This window comes from Ursus maritimus, unplaced genomic scaffold, assembly GCF_017311325.1.
Source record: "Ursus maritimus isolate PB19 unplaced genomic scaffold, ASM1731132v1 scaffold_8, whole genome shotgun sequence".
NCBI lineage: Eukaryota > Metazoa > Chordata > Mammalia > Carnivora > Ursidae > Ursus > Ursus maritimus.
The window spans coordinates 67,860,963-67,875,250 of NW_024426996.1; positions in this window are offsets into that span (position 1 = coordinate 67,860,963).

Sequence of the window (14,288 nt, forward strand, 5' to 3'; positions counted from 1 at the left end):
AAAAAAAAAAAAAAAAAAAAAAAAAAAAAAAAAAATCTGTATTTTATTCTGTGGTCATAGTATAAGGTGGATGCTTCTAGCCAGGCAGCCATGGATTGATCATTCAAGGACCAGCACTCTTTCCATCTGTGGTTTCAGCAACCCCTGGGATGACCCTAAGTGGACTTTAGTTGGTGGCTAGGAAAGAGAGGCTTATGCATGAGATGACCGGAGGTTTTAATAGGACAGTTCTGGAGGGGGGCACATTCATCCTACTCATGTTGCATTAGTGAGAACTTGGTGGCCACACTATTGGCAAGAACTCAGTCAGTGGTGACACTTTAGCGCAAGGCAGACTGGGAGAAGCAGCATAACTGTGTTTCCAGGAAACAAAAGGAAATGATTTTGACATGCAACCAGTTGGTCTCAGCCACCCAAGGAAATAATGGGTCAGAGCCGATTACAGCCTGTGAGCAATGGTACAAGGCCTGAAGACTGACTTGAAAAAGAGGGTCTGAGGTGACTTCATGAGAAATAATACCCAGAAGGACTGAGTGGTAAGTTCTTGACCACCTAAGAACAAGTTGTTGAAATACAGAATATTACGAAACACGAAAAAAAGCCAACATGACTCAGAGAAAAGTCCTTTCTCTTTCCATGTCACTGGAAAGCTATCGGGGAGAGCAGCACATTTTAAAATGACCCCAGGAGATGAACACACACTGTAGGACACAGAGAGACTACACTTGAGGACCTAGAGAAAATGAGATAGCTACAGTTTGGGGTTGAGTTACAGAGAGTTTGGCCTTTCATACGAAAATCTCTCTCTCAACTAACCTATGTATGTTTGCACGTATTGATTAAATGTGTATTCTGGTAACTCAGTAGGTATTATCCTCTTCTCTATAAGTTGTACCATTAGTTACCTAGAACATAACTACCAACGCCCCCTTACTCTCAGGCATCCACCTTCAGTGGTATTCCATATAAATTATAAATCAGAGGCAGCTAACATTTGGCTGTCTCTGGAATTACTTAGTGGCCTGATCCTTATTTTTTTTGCTTTTTTTGCAAGTCTTATCCATAAGATCTTTGAACCAGATCTGTTTATATTTGGTTTGCTTTGGATAATCTTCAGAGTTAATTGACCTAATACCTTCATAGATATCAATACTTTTGTTTGTTTTGTTTAATGAATCTTCACCACATAACAATTAGCACTTTTTTTTTAAAAAAAGATTTTATTTATTTATTTGAGAGAGAAAGAGACAGAGCATGAGCAGGAGGGAGGAGGCAGAGGGAGAAGCCAGCTCCCCACTGAGCAAGGAGCCAGATATGGGACTCGATTCCAGGTCCCTGGGATCATGACTTGAGCCAAAGGCAGACACCGACACCGGCAGTAACCGACTGAGCCACCCAGGCACCCACAATTAGCACTTCTATATAGGTTGTGGTGTTTGTGCTAAAAACCAACGTAAGTTCTAGAATATACTTAGGGTTTCTGAACCCACTGCTGCTGTGGATAAGAGCCATGTATTTTCCTCTTCTTGGAGATTATCTGCCTTCTATCCACATAGAACCACAGTATGAGGGTGGAGAGGTCATCCGTAAGCAAGGGAACATTAAAGACGCGAAGTGTTTTGCCAATAAAGAAGTGTGTAGAGGGGTGCCTGGGTGGCTCAGTCGGTTAAGTGTCTGCCTTAGCTCAGGTCATGATCCCAGGGTCCTGGGATCGAGCCCTATATTGGGCTCCTTGCTCCTTGCTTAGTGGGGAGCCTGCTTCTCCCTCTTCCTCTGTCTGTGGCTCCCCCTGCTTGTACTCTCTCTGTGTGTCAAATAAATAAATAAAATGTTAAAAAAAGAAGAAGAAGAAGAAGTGTGTAGATATGTGGAAGAATCTTCTATCACTTTAACATGGGATGCAATATGGTTTGGAATGGGAAGGGAGAAGACTTTCTGACAGACTGGGGTCTGAGAGAAGGCAGAAAGCAGATGGCATGCCACCCATACTTTTGAGGGTCCTCATTCACCTCACCTCATAACTTGACTCCTTCTCCCCTTTCCCCCATTGCACCACTTTTCAATGAAAAGTCACCACCATCTACAGTAGTGGAGGGAGGAGGGCCACTTATATAAAGATGGGATACTTTAATAACTATTGGATATCTTATGGATAATAATAACAATAATAATAACTTATGGATAGATTTTTTAAAAAAGCAGAGCAAATTATAAGACTATTAGATTTCATTTTAAGTGATTCCTGCAGGAGACAACTAAGCCAAGGATAACTATTCCATGCAATTCATTTCCTGTGGTGGAAGATCCAAACTGAGCTCCCAGCACAGAATTTTCATCCTGCTGACCATGTCTTCACTTACCTCTCTTCTTTTGTAAAACTTAATCTCCTCTTTCTATTCTGAAAATTTTCCCGTAGAACCTGCCTTCCTCCTATATGCTTTTACCGACCTGGCCTGAATGACTGCTTAGAAAAAGGTACATGATTCCAAAGTGGAAATATTGGACGGAAAGTCCTTTCCATTTGTGTGACTAAATCGAAGATATATGAGGCCAGGAAGCATCTATGGGCAGGAATATGTACTCCTATGGGAAATGCTAGTCTAAGAGGATAAGTATTTGAGTAGATAAATACAGCATGCCCTTCTATTCATGACTGAGACTATTGATTCCTGTGATCTGGTTAATTGAACTAATAATTTCAACTTCCCTTTCCTTCTTTAAAAATTTTATTGAGTGTGTGTGTTTCTAAGCATACGTAATGCGTATGGTTGTCCAAGCCAATTTGGATTGAATTTTGATCAAAATGGCAGCAACAAAAGAGTCCTGATTAAGCCACCCGGGGAATTTGTGTATGAATGTGCATAGAAGAATGGTTTTGTTACAGTTAACTCAAAAGTAGCTTTTATGGATAAGCATTGCAGATCCCAAAGCCTATTCATGCTTAGTAAATATAAAGTACTCACTGATAATCCAGAGAAGTTACCAACTATTCAAGTTTCAGTTTCTCAGTCTTCAAGATGAGAAAATGAGTTTATAAGATTGGTAGACATTCCCCAAAATAATATATATGAGATACCTAACAATTAAAAATTTAGCTGATTATGTTCTCTATCATGAATAGACATATACTCATGGACATTATTTGAACTGAGGAGCATGAAAACATCAATTCAATAAAAAAGAAAAAATTATCTTTTTTTGGCATCCAGTTTTTCTTAGTGGTGTCTGAACTCCAATGTCAAGTTGAAGGAGAAGGGTTTGAATATGTTTCCAAAAAGACTGAGCTCAAATTTACTAGATGATATAAAAACACTAGAATAATCTATTAAAATTATGATCTAATTTATCAAGTAATTTGTAAAGAAAAATTAAATTTGCTTTGAGACTGCTGGAGCCCTGCATTTCTGATTTGAAGGTCTTCTGTGACCCTAGCATAGAACAGAAGAGTGTCCTGAAATAGTTTTCATCCCCAAGGCCCCAGGATAAAACACAGACAGCAAGTGCAAAGCTGACTAGGCTTTTAACGTAAAACAGGCAGCTTCTGTTGGGCCTTTTTAAACTGCCCCTTCTTCCTGCAACACCCCAGAGAACTAAACATCAAATACCACTGAAAACAAAGAAGATAGATACCTTGGGAGTGAACTCAAATATCCTCAAATTCTCCTCACTGTGACTCACACACAACAGAATTTTGAATATTTGAAAGTAATTCACTAATGTGTTCTACATACAACCCTCTAGAAAAGACTGTTAGGAGGGCTGTGTACTGAAGATCCACTAAGTATTTACAATAACTTTGAGTTGCATAAAAAAACTTAAGAAATCCACTTAAAATATATAACATCTCTGACACTTTGACATAGGGTAATATCCAACCCTTTGTCCACTTGTTCTGTTCATTTTATATTTCATTGTGAAATGAAATATATGTGGATGGGTATATCTCTCTGTGTCTGAATATGTATATATGCATATATACATATATGTGTATTTTTTTAATATGCATTTTGGAGACTTGGGTAAATGTAATGCTTTTAAGTTATGATTTTTGCTTTTTTTAAAAGGTAGCTTCTGGAGTAAATCTACTTGAATCCCTGGGAATACATTTGATAATATTAATAAATCCAGACAATTTGAGATCTCAAGCAATCTTTATGGAACTAGGCCAGATATTATTCAGACTTCTATTTTTACATTATATACCAGTACCAGGATTTAAAGGAAATCAAATTAAGAGAAAATGCCAAGATACCAATTTGTTCTGTGACAGGATTTAAAATGTTAGGTTTTGATTTTACCCATTTTCATATTTTTTTAACAAAAGGCTTTTTTTTTTTTCTTCTCTTGTCAGGACTTCAGCAATACTTTGGGGACTTCAGAAGCCCCTTGAAAGACTCTAACTGTCTTTTCCTATCTTACTTTCCCTGCATTCCCCTATGAATCCCATGCTACAACCAAACAGACCTGATTTAGTTCTCCTTCCATTTCCCAATGGACACAGATAGGACTGACCTCACATACCAGCTGTCCCACCTGTAACTGTGTGAAACTGGGCCTCTCTGACCCAGTTTCCTCATTTATAAAAGGCTAATAATAATTAGACCTGCCTTGCAGCCTTATAGGAATATTTAATATTTGGAAAATACCTAGTATATAGAAGGCACTCAAAAATACCCTTCATATTTTTGACATTAATGTCTTCTACTTCTCCCTCTAGATTGTGAGTTATTTGGAAATGACATCTTATAAATCTTACATCTCCTGGACACTTCAATAGAAAGTACTCAAATTATGTTTAAGTAATTGAATAAATGTATCTTCCTTCAATCTGTGTCACTCTTCCTTTCTCATCACCCTTTACTGCCTTTTCATATGTTACTATTCTGGCAAACCTGATTCATATTCCTCATTTTTCATGAGCAACTCATGCCCTGGATCCTTCTTCTATGTTATGCATCAGGAATTCTAATTTTATATAGCTATCAGAACATATCATATAGTTTAACCTTAATTGTTTTACATGTTTTCTTCCCTTTGCTTACAATGTTCTCACTTAAAAACTGAGCACCCATAATGGAAGATTAAACTATTATGGAAGATACTGTGAAGCAGACAGCTTTGAATAAATCAGGCATGGTCCTCTCCCTTGGTGGAATCATCTCCTCTCTCTGATAAAGTTCTACGCACTCTTCAATAGTAGTGTGAGGGGGTGAAGGTGGGGGCAATGGGAGAGTCTACCCCAGCAGGGAAGGATATTTCATTCCTGACATTGTTTAGAATTTCTGGCTCAGAGTAATAGGAAAAAGATGACTTTCAGCCAGACTTTATTATTATGTTAAAATACCTAAACATAATGCATTACCTTATTACTTATATCTGGGGTAGCTGGCTCCTCAGCCTCCTCAGAAAGAGTAAGAGGGACTTTGGTAAAAGAGTTTAAATCATGAGAGGACATGGTCATCTTTGAATATAATAAAGGACAGAAGATAAGCATGCAGTTAATTAGTATTCATCATTAAAAGCCTCTAATGGCATCTTAACACCTGGATGCCAGGCTACTGTGAGAGCCTGATAGTATCCAACTTACTTCCAACATCAGGATCCAAAAATCCAACTCCTATCTCCTACAGGAAATTATGGACAATGACACAGGACTCAAGAGGAAACAAACACATGAGGGTGAAAAAATGAGATTGCTATCTGCTCCCCAATGTTCCTTGCAGCATTATTTATAGTAGCCAAGATGTGAAACAGCCTAAGGGTCCATCTATGGATAAATAGATAAAGAACATATGGAATAAACACATACAACGGAATTATTACTCAGCCATAAAGAGAATGAAGTCTCGCCATTTGTGAAAACATAGATGGAACCTGAGAGCATTATGCTAAGTGAAGTAAGTCAGACAGAGAAAGATAAATAAGTGTATAATCTCACTTAAATGTGGAATCTAAAAAAACAAAACAACAACAAGAATAAAGAGAAAACGAAAACAAAAACAAAAAATAACCAAGCTCACAGAAATAGAGAATAGACTGGTGTTTGCCCAAGGCAGTGGGTAAACAAAATGCATGAAGGGAGTCAAAAGGCAGAAGCTTCCAGTTACAAAATAAATCAACCATGAGGACGTAATGTACAACACAGTGACTATAGTTAATAAGATGTATTGCATATTTAAAAATCGCTAAGAGAGTAAATCTTAAAAGTTCTCATCAGAAAAAATAATTTGTAACTAACTACGGACTTATTGCGGTGATCATTTTGCAATATACACAAATGTTAAATCATTACATTGTACAGCTGAAACAAATGTAATGTTGTATGTCCATTACATCTCAATAAAACAATTCTAAATACATTTTAAAAATGAGACCGAGTATAGGAGAGGGCTGTGGGGATGAGGGTGAGGGTATTTTCAAACTGAGCAAAGCTACTTCAAAGTATAGGGTTAAACACAAGCAAAATGAGTCTGGGATGCAAATGTAAGAACTGACAAAATCCTCTCCTGAAACTCTATCATCCTGTGTGATTTATAGGCTCAGGACCATTATTTGGACTTGAAATAAAGTCTGATGGTGTAAGTACTTTGTGAACGGCTTACCAGCTACCACTAGGAATGGAATCTGGAATCTGCCAGAGTATAGAGTTTAAGGACGGGCTTATGTATACACACCTACCACAGTTAACTAACAAAAATAACTTTCCGACAATCAGCTTTCTACCTCCTCTCTGTTGTTAAAGGTTTGAGTATATCAGCTCTTTTGCGTGGTTCTGGAACAAAAGAGGAGGGCCATGTCTCCCTCAGGGTTCATGTTGATTGCTTCCAGAAACTCTGGAAATCTTTGTTGACATATTTACATCCCACTTCTACTGAGCAATGGAAGGGCCAGGTTGATTCACCAAAGAAATTGTCATCTCAGGGAACGTTGGGGAAAAAAATATCTCATTGCACAAGTGAGCCATTTGTTTCTTTTACAATTTGCCACCCACTTTGCTAGTAAGGGTGGAGCAGCTGGGTTGAAAATGATGGATTGCTCTAAATGGGCAGCTACTGAAATCCTGCAACTTCAATGGGTCACACTAAGCAGAAGTTAACTTTTCTGGCAACAGAATAAATTGTCCTCATGTGGCACAGTGTTCCCAAATGGCCCTGCTCTCCTGTCAGATGCAAAAGCCTTAAACATTTCTCTCTTTGATTTTGTCTTACTTTCTCCCAGGTTAATTCCTCCAAATAAATTTGATCTTTTTTTAAAGATTTTTTATTTATTCATTTGAGAGAGAGAAAGAGAGAATGAGCGGGGTGGGAAGGTTCAGAGGAAGAGGAGAAGCAGACTCCCTGCTAAGCAAGGAGCCCAACATGGGGCTCAATCCCAGGACCTCAGGATCATGATCTGGGCCAAAGGCAGACATTTAACTGACTGAGCCATCCAGGTGCCCCTAAATTTGATCTTTACATTCTGATCTTATCTGTTATCTTTCACCTGAACATTCAATAGCCTTACCCACTGATTAGAAATCAATCTTGCTGAGAAATCATGTTTCATTTTATATCTGCATATATGTATCTCATGATATATATCAGAAGTCCTGTTACCTGCCCTGTTAAGGAGCTGTTTCCTTTGCTTCCTCTGCACCTCCCCTATAGTTCAGAGTTCAGTCATTTATTCAACACACAGAACCTGGATCCTGCAATATATGTGAGATGATTTCTGACCTCCAGGAGGGTCAATAAACATATGAGCAGCTAATAGATTTACACTTTGATAAGTGCAATAAACATGTACTCACTCACAAAGGTGAGAGTTTTGATGCCGAGCGTTAAAGGAAGGGTGCACAGAGAAGGAGGGTCTTCCAAACTCACTCCTGCAGAAAGATCCGGTAGGGATTTGTCAGGAAATTCTCCCTTGACTGAAAAAGTTTGGGCTTAGACATTCTTTTCTCTAGTAGCAGCTTTCCTGGAATATAATTCATTAAACATAACATTAATACTTTTAAAGTAGAAATAGTTTAGTGGTAAATTAGTATATCTATGGAGTTGTGCAAGGTTTTTCACTAATTTTAGAACATTTCCATCATTCCAAAAAGAAACACTGTATCCTTTAGTAGTCGATTCTCATCCTCCTTTTCCTGCAGTCCCTGGGAGCCACTAGCCTACTGGATGTTACTTTACATTGACCTACACTGGACATTTCCTATAAATGGTGTCAGACAATAAATGGCTTTTTTTGACCAGTTTCTTCCACTTAGCATAATATTTCAAGGTTACACCTGCTGTAGCATGTATCAGTGCTTTGTTCCTTTTTATGGTCAAGTAATATTCCACTGTATGGATATGCCACACATTGCTTATCCAATAATCAGTCAAGAGACATTTGACTTGCTTCCATTTTTGGCTCATATGAATAATGATGTTATGAACATTCATGTACGAGTTGTTTATATAGACACATGTTCACATATTTTCAATTTTATTGACTATATAGCTAAAAGTGGAATATCTGAGTAACAAAAAATTTATATCTTTAGCTTTTAAAGGATAGGCCAAAGTGTTTATCAAAGCAGCTACACCATTATACATCCCCACCAGAAATTTATGAGGCTTCTAATAGGTATCCTAGTGGGTGGGAAGTGATATCTTATTGTGGTTTTGATTTGTATTTTCCTAATGAATAATAATGTTGAGCATCTTTTTATGTGTTTGTTATAATTTTTATTATGTCTTCTTTGGAGAAATACATATTCAAATCATTTGTCCATTTTTTACTTGGGTTTTTGTGGAGCTGTAATAATTCTTTATACATTAAGGATACTAGATACTTATCAGAAATGTGATTTACAAACATTTTCTACCATTCTGTGGATTCTCTTAACTTTCTTGGTAGCGTCTTTGAACCCCAAATTCTTATGCTGATCAAGTCTGATTTACTTATTTTTTTCTTTTGTTGCTTGTGCTTTTGGTGTCATATCCAAATCCATTGTCAAAAAGATTCACTTCTGTGTTTTAAGTGTTTTATAATAAGTTTTGGCTTATATATTTAGATCTTTGTTCCATTGCAAGTTGGTTTTGTAATTAGTGTGAGGTAGGAGTCAAACATTCATTCATTCATTCATTCATTCATTCATTCATTCATTCATCCAGTTCTTTCAGCACCATTTGTTGAAAACACTGTTTTTTCTCCCAGGGAATGGTCTTGGCAACCTTGTCGAAAAACAACTGATCGTATTAAATATAGAGGACTCTTAATTTTGCTTCATAGGTTTATCTCTATCCTGGGTCAATGAATACACTTTTGATTACTGAAGCTTTGTAGTAAGATTTGAAATTGGGAATTATTATTCTTTCAACCCTGACTTTTGATATTGTTTTGGCTATTCTGGGGTCCTTGCATTTCCAATTAATTTAGGATCAGTTTGTCAACTTCTGCAAAAAAAAGCAGCTGAGATTTTGACAGAGACTGAATATGGAGGTCAATTTGTAGAGTACTGCTATCTTAACACTATTAAGTCTTCCAGTCCATGAACATGGGATGGCTTTCCACTTATTTAGGTCTTCTTTAATGTCTTTCAATAATGTTTTTGTACTTTTCCTGTTAATGCATTTTTTTTTTGTTAAATTTATTCCTAAGTATTTCTTCATTTTTATGCTATTGCAAATTGAATTGGTTTCTTAATTTCATTTTCTGATTATTCATTTTTAGTGTATAGAAATGCAATTGACTTTTTAATATTGATCTTGCATCCTGTAAATTTGTTGAACTGGTTTATTAGTTCTAACAGTGTTTTGTTGGGTGTGTGTAAGGAAGAGGATTCCTTCGGATTTCCTACTTACAAAATATGTCATCTGTCAATAGAGACAGTTTTATTTCTTTTCAAATCTGAATGCCTTTTATTTCATTTTCTTGTCTAGTTGCCCTGGTTAGAGCCTCCAGTACGTTTTTGAATAGCAGTGGTCACTGTAGACATTTTTGTCTTGTTCCTGATATTAGGGAAAAGCAGTTATATTTTCACCATTAAGTATAATGTTTGTTATGGTGTTTTTATATAATACAAGAAAATACTCTTCACTCATAATCTATTGACTGTTTTTTTTTTTTTAATCATGAAAGGATTTGGATTTTGTGAAAGGATTTTTATGCATTTAGATGATCATCTTGTTGTATTTGGTATGTTAAGGTTGGTTGCATTTATATTCATAAGATAAATTAGATTCTAGTTTTCTTTTCTTGTGATATCTTTGTCTTCTTGATAAGAGAGTCATACTGGCTTCATAACATAAGTTAGGGAGTATTCCTGCCTCTTCTGTTTGTTTGTTTGTTTGTTTTTTTTGAATAGTTATTATGTGCTCTGACAACAATGGGATAAAATTAGAAATCAAAAATAGAAAGAAATTTCAGAAATTCACAAATATATGGAAATTAAAAACATACTCCTAAATAATCAATGGTCAAAGAAGAAGTCATAATATACCAAAATGTATGGAGTTCTGCTAAAACAATACTTAAAGCACTGATAGCCATAATGCCTACATTTAAAAAAGGATGATCTCATATCAATAACCCAAACTTCCAACTCAAGAAACTACAAAATAAAAGAAAATTAAAGCCAAAGCAATCAAAAAGAAGGAAATAATAAAGATTAGAATAGAAAGGAATGAAATAGAGAACAGAAAAATAGTAGACAAAAATTAACAAACTAAAAGTTGGTTCTTTGGGACGCCTGGGTGGCCCAGTCAGTTAAGCGTCTGCCTTCGGCTCAGGTCATGATCTCAGGGTCCCGGGATCGAGTTCTACATCAGGCTCCTTGCTCAGCGGGGAGCCTGTTTCTCCCTCTGCCTGCTGTTCTCCCTGCTTGTGTGCTCTCTCTCTCTGACAAATAAATAAAATAAAATAAAAATAAAATAAAATAAAAAAATAGTTAAAAAAATAAAAGTTGGTTCTTTGAGAACAACAAAATTGACAAACTTTTAAACTGACAAGAAAAAAGGTCATTCTTCCAAGAAACAGATATCAATTATCATAAGGAATTTTTAAAACAGTTAAAAAGTGGACATTGAGAGAGTTGATGTCTATTCTAGAACCATTTTATAGTAGCAGATACTAACTTAGGGTAACTGTTTTAATTGTTCTTTAATCTTCCTGACAGGTGAATATTTTAATTTCTCGATATATTAAATATAACTACCTATTGATTCCAATAGTTCAAAAAATCATTTTTAGAAGAAATAATGTGATATATGACGGAGAGTAGCTACTCAGCAAACCTTGAATTCCTCCCTCCTTTCTCTGCACATACCCATTCCTACTGCATTTCCACAATTTCTTTAACATGATAAGTTCTTTGTCTAACTGACCTAATGAAGTAATCTACTCAAAGTATTCACAGACTTATTCAGGAAATTCATCAGGTGATATTTAACTCTGTATATATGATGACAGCTTCTTGGAGTCAGGAAGACTCTAACCTCCAAGCATCGTCAATTCTTAGAACATGAGCAGGTTACTTGATCTCAATGTTTCTAAGTACTACTTAGACATCTGTAAAACTGAAATGAAAACAAAAAATATACCAAATAATTGTTGTGAACATTAAGTGACTGGATATAATTTAACCATCTCACACAGATCTGACACAGATTAAGAGTTCAGCAATATTTATTTTCTATCTCTTGGTTTTCCTTTTTCTGCTGGGTGTTTTTATATATGCTTAAGTGCTGCAGAAAGTAAAATTCCATCAAATGAACACAAGATCCACTGAAGCTGAAAAATGAGCTTTTCTGACATTCTGGTTATAGTCACAGCAATTTCCTCTGAAAACTGTGCCACGTGCCCAGAGTTAAGCAGATGTTTAGCTGACCTCACCTTCACTCATGAGAAAATGACTGCTTATTTGCTCATCTATTTTCTTCCAAAAGAAGTAAGCCTAGAAGTAAATTGCTAGCTTCAAGGCTTTAAAAGAATCATTGGTTTCCCCCCTCTGTATATTAGTCTCCATTTTGAGCCATATCATGGATTTGATTTGAAGGCTAGAAGGTACACCACTATGATAAGGGTTAGTGGTTTCCTATCACAAATCCCCCACACACTCCAAAATAAAAACAACTTTTAACAAAAGAGAACATACGGGAAATAGTTACTTTAATCAACAGGTTTTTTTGTGTTGCCTTTTACTAGTGAATTACTTCTCATTAGCTCGTATTATGTGATGCAGTAACCATGGCAATGATCTTCCTGTTTCATAGATGCCATAAACATATGGAATCTGGGTAGCTGTGGGGCCACAGCAGTTGTCAGATGATTTCTATCTCTAGCAAATCTGATCAGGTAGTTACAAAGCAAAATTTCATTTCCATTCTGTCCCAGAATTGTTGAACATTGAAATGGCACGAGGCAAAACTTCAGAACAGCACTGTTCAATAGAATTTTCTGTGGTGATGGGAATGTTTCATACTCACTGTCCAAAAGCGTAGTGGCTAGCTGCATGTGGCTCTTGAAAGCTTCAAATGTGGTTAGTGAGACTGAAGAAGTGAGTTTTAAGTTTTATTTAATTTTAATTAATTAAACTTTAAATTTATATAGTCATGCATTGCCAGTGACTACTATATTTGACACTGAATCTCTTGACTGATTGAAAAAGTGACCATTTTCATACCGAAATCTGAAGAATTCTTGTAACACACTCTAAAAAAAAAAAAATGTTTATAAGACAAATGCTGTCTAACCAATTCTTATAGGACTTGAAATTCTATCAAAATTGTGAAATTAAAAATGCCTTAAGGAATGTAAGGAGAATAGTTACCACTGTCATGTTCATAACCCAGATGTTGTTATTGCCAATAATTTTCCCCTCTCCATTCTTAATTTGTCATGATTGCATTACTCAACTACCACCTCTTTTATTTCCATTTCTCTTCCTCTGGCTCACTTGTCTCCAACGATTTCTATACCCACTTGAGATCACCCATCTACTTTCTCATTGTTGCTTGTCTCCTTACCTCCTTTACTTCTTTGTTCATCATTCCTCGTTTAAAGCAATTTCTTGCGTATACTTTTAATTGCATCTCCTCTCTTTCCCTTATCTGGAGAGGGCCTAACCTTAGCTTAAAATGCAAGTCCCCTTCCCATAGGAACGGCTGAATGTGATGGGAGAAAAGCACATATGCATACTAATCTCATTTTACATCCACGCCATTCATATGACTAGAGGATGTGACCCTTCAGTACTGAGTAATTTCCTTACCCTTAAGTCTTCTATATATCAAGAAGGTATGAAATCTCCAATCCTCCAACCCATGCTCTCTCCTCAATTGTGACTGTTTCTTAACTCAGAGAACACAGAAGGAAACTGAAGAGGACTTGCACAGACTCCTATGATCAAAGCTACTAGCCTGACCCATTGCTCTGACTTCCTCCTATTCTGATGGATAAACTCACTGTACCTGTAAGAGCGATTCACCCACCTGTGCATTGTATCTTTAGTCAAGGAATCACTCCTGAAAGTGGCCCTCCCTGTCCTGCATCATGTCTCCCTATCTATAAGATCACTCATATCTCCATATAACATCCGTAATATGATTTCTTAAAACCAACAACAAAAATAACAAAAACCCAATCCTTCCCTGACTCTAAATACTACAATCTCCTCAGACCAACTGCTATATAAATACACACAGCAGGGACCCTCCTCTCCAGCCCAAGGCAGACCTAGTTAGAAACCATCCATGCCCAGAAGGACAGATGCTCCATGGACACCGAGAGGGGAGAGGAGACAGAGGCCCCTGGAGATCAGGCGTCAATAACAGCACTCCTCTTGCTTCTGGCCACCACCCCGCCCACTCCCCTCATGACCACTGCCTATGTACCCTGGGAAGAGCATGGCAGTACTCTATTGCCCACAATAAACCTTACGTGACTGCCAAAAAATCAGAACAAAACAAAAACTCTGTAGTTTCTATTTCCTGCCTTCATATCCTCTCCTCTTTCTTAAGCCACAGGAGGCTTTCCCCCTACTATGACCACCATAATTGCTTTTGTCAATTATCCATGACTTCTATTTGCTAAATTCAGCAATCAATTCTCAGTTCCTATTTCACCTGACGTAGTGATATTGGACATACTTGAATATACTCTCTGAAATACTGTATACACTTGGCTTTTAGGGAATCACTCTGTCACGAATCTAATACAATGTCCCTATGGCTCCTTTCCAGTCTTCTTAGCTGGTTTCTTTTCCAAAAAGCTGAGACTGACCTCCAGACATGAGCACCATCTCCCCACCCCTAGGCTTGGTC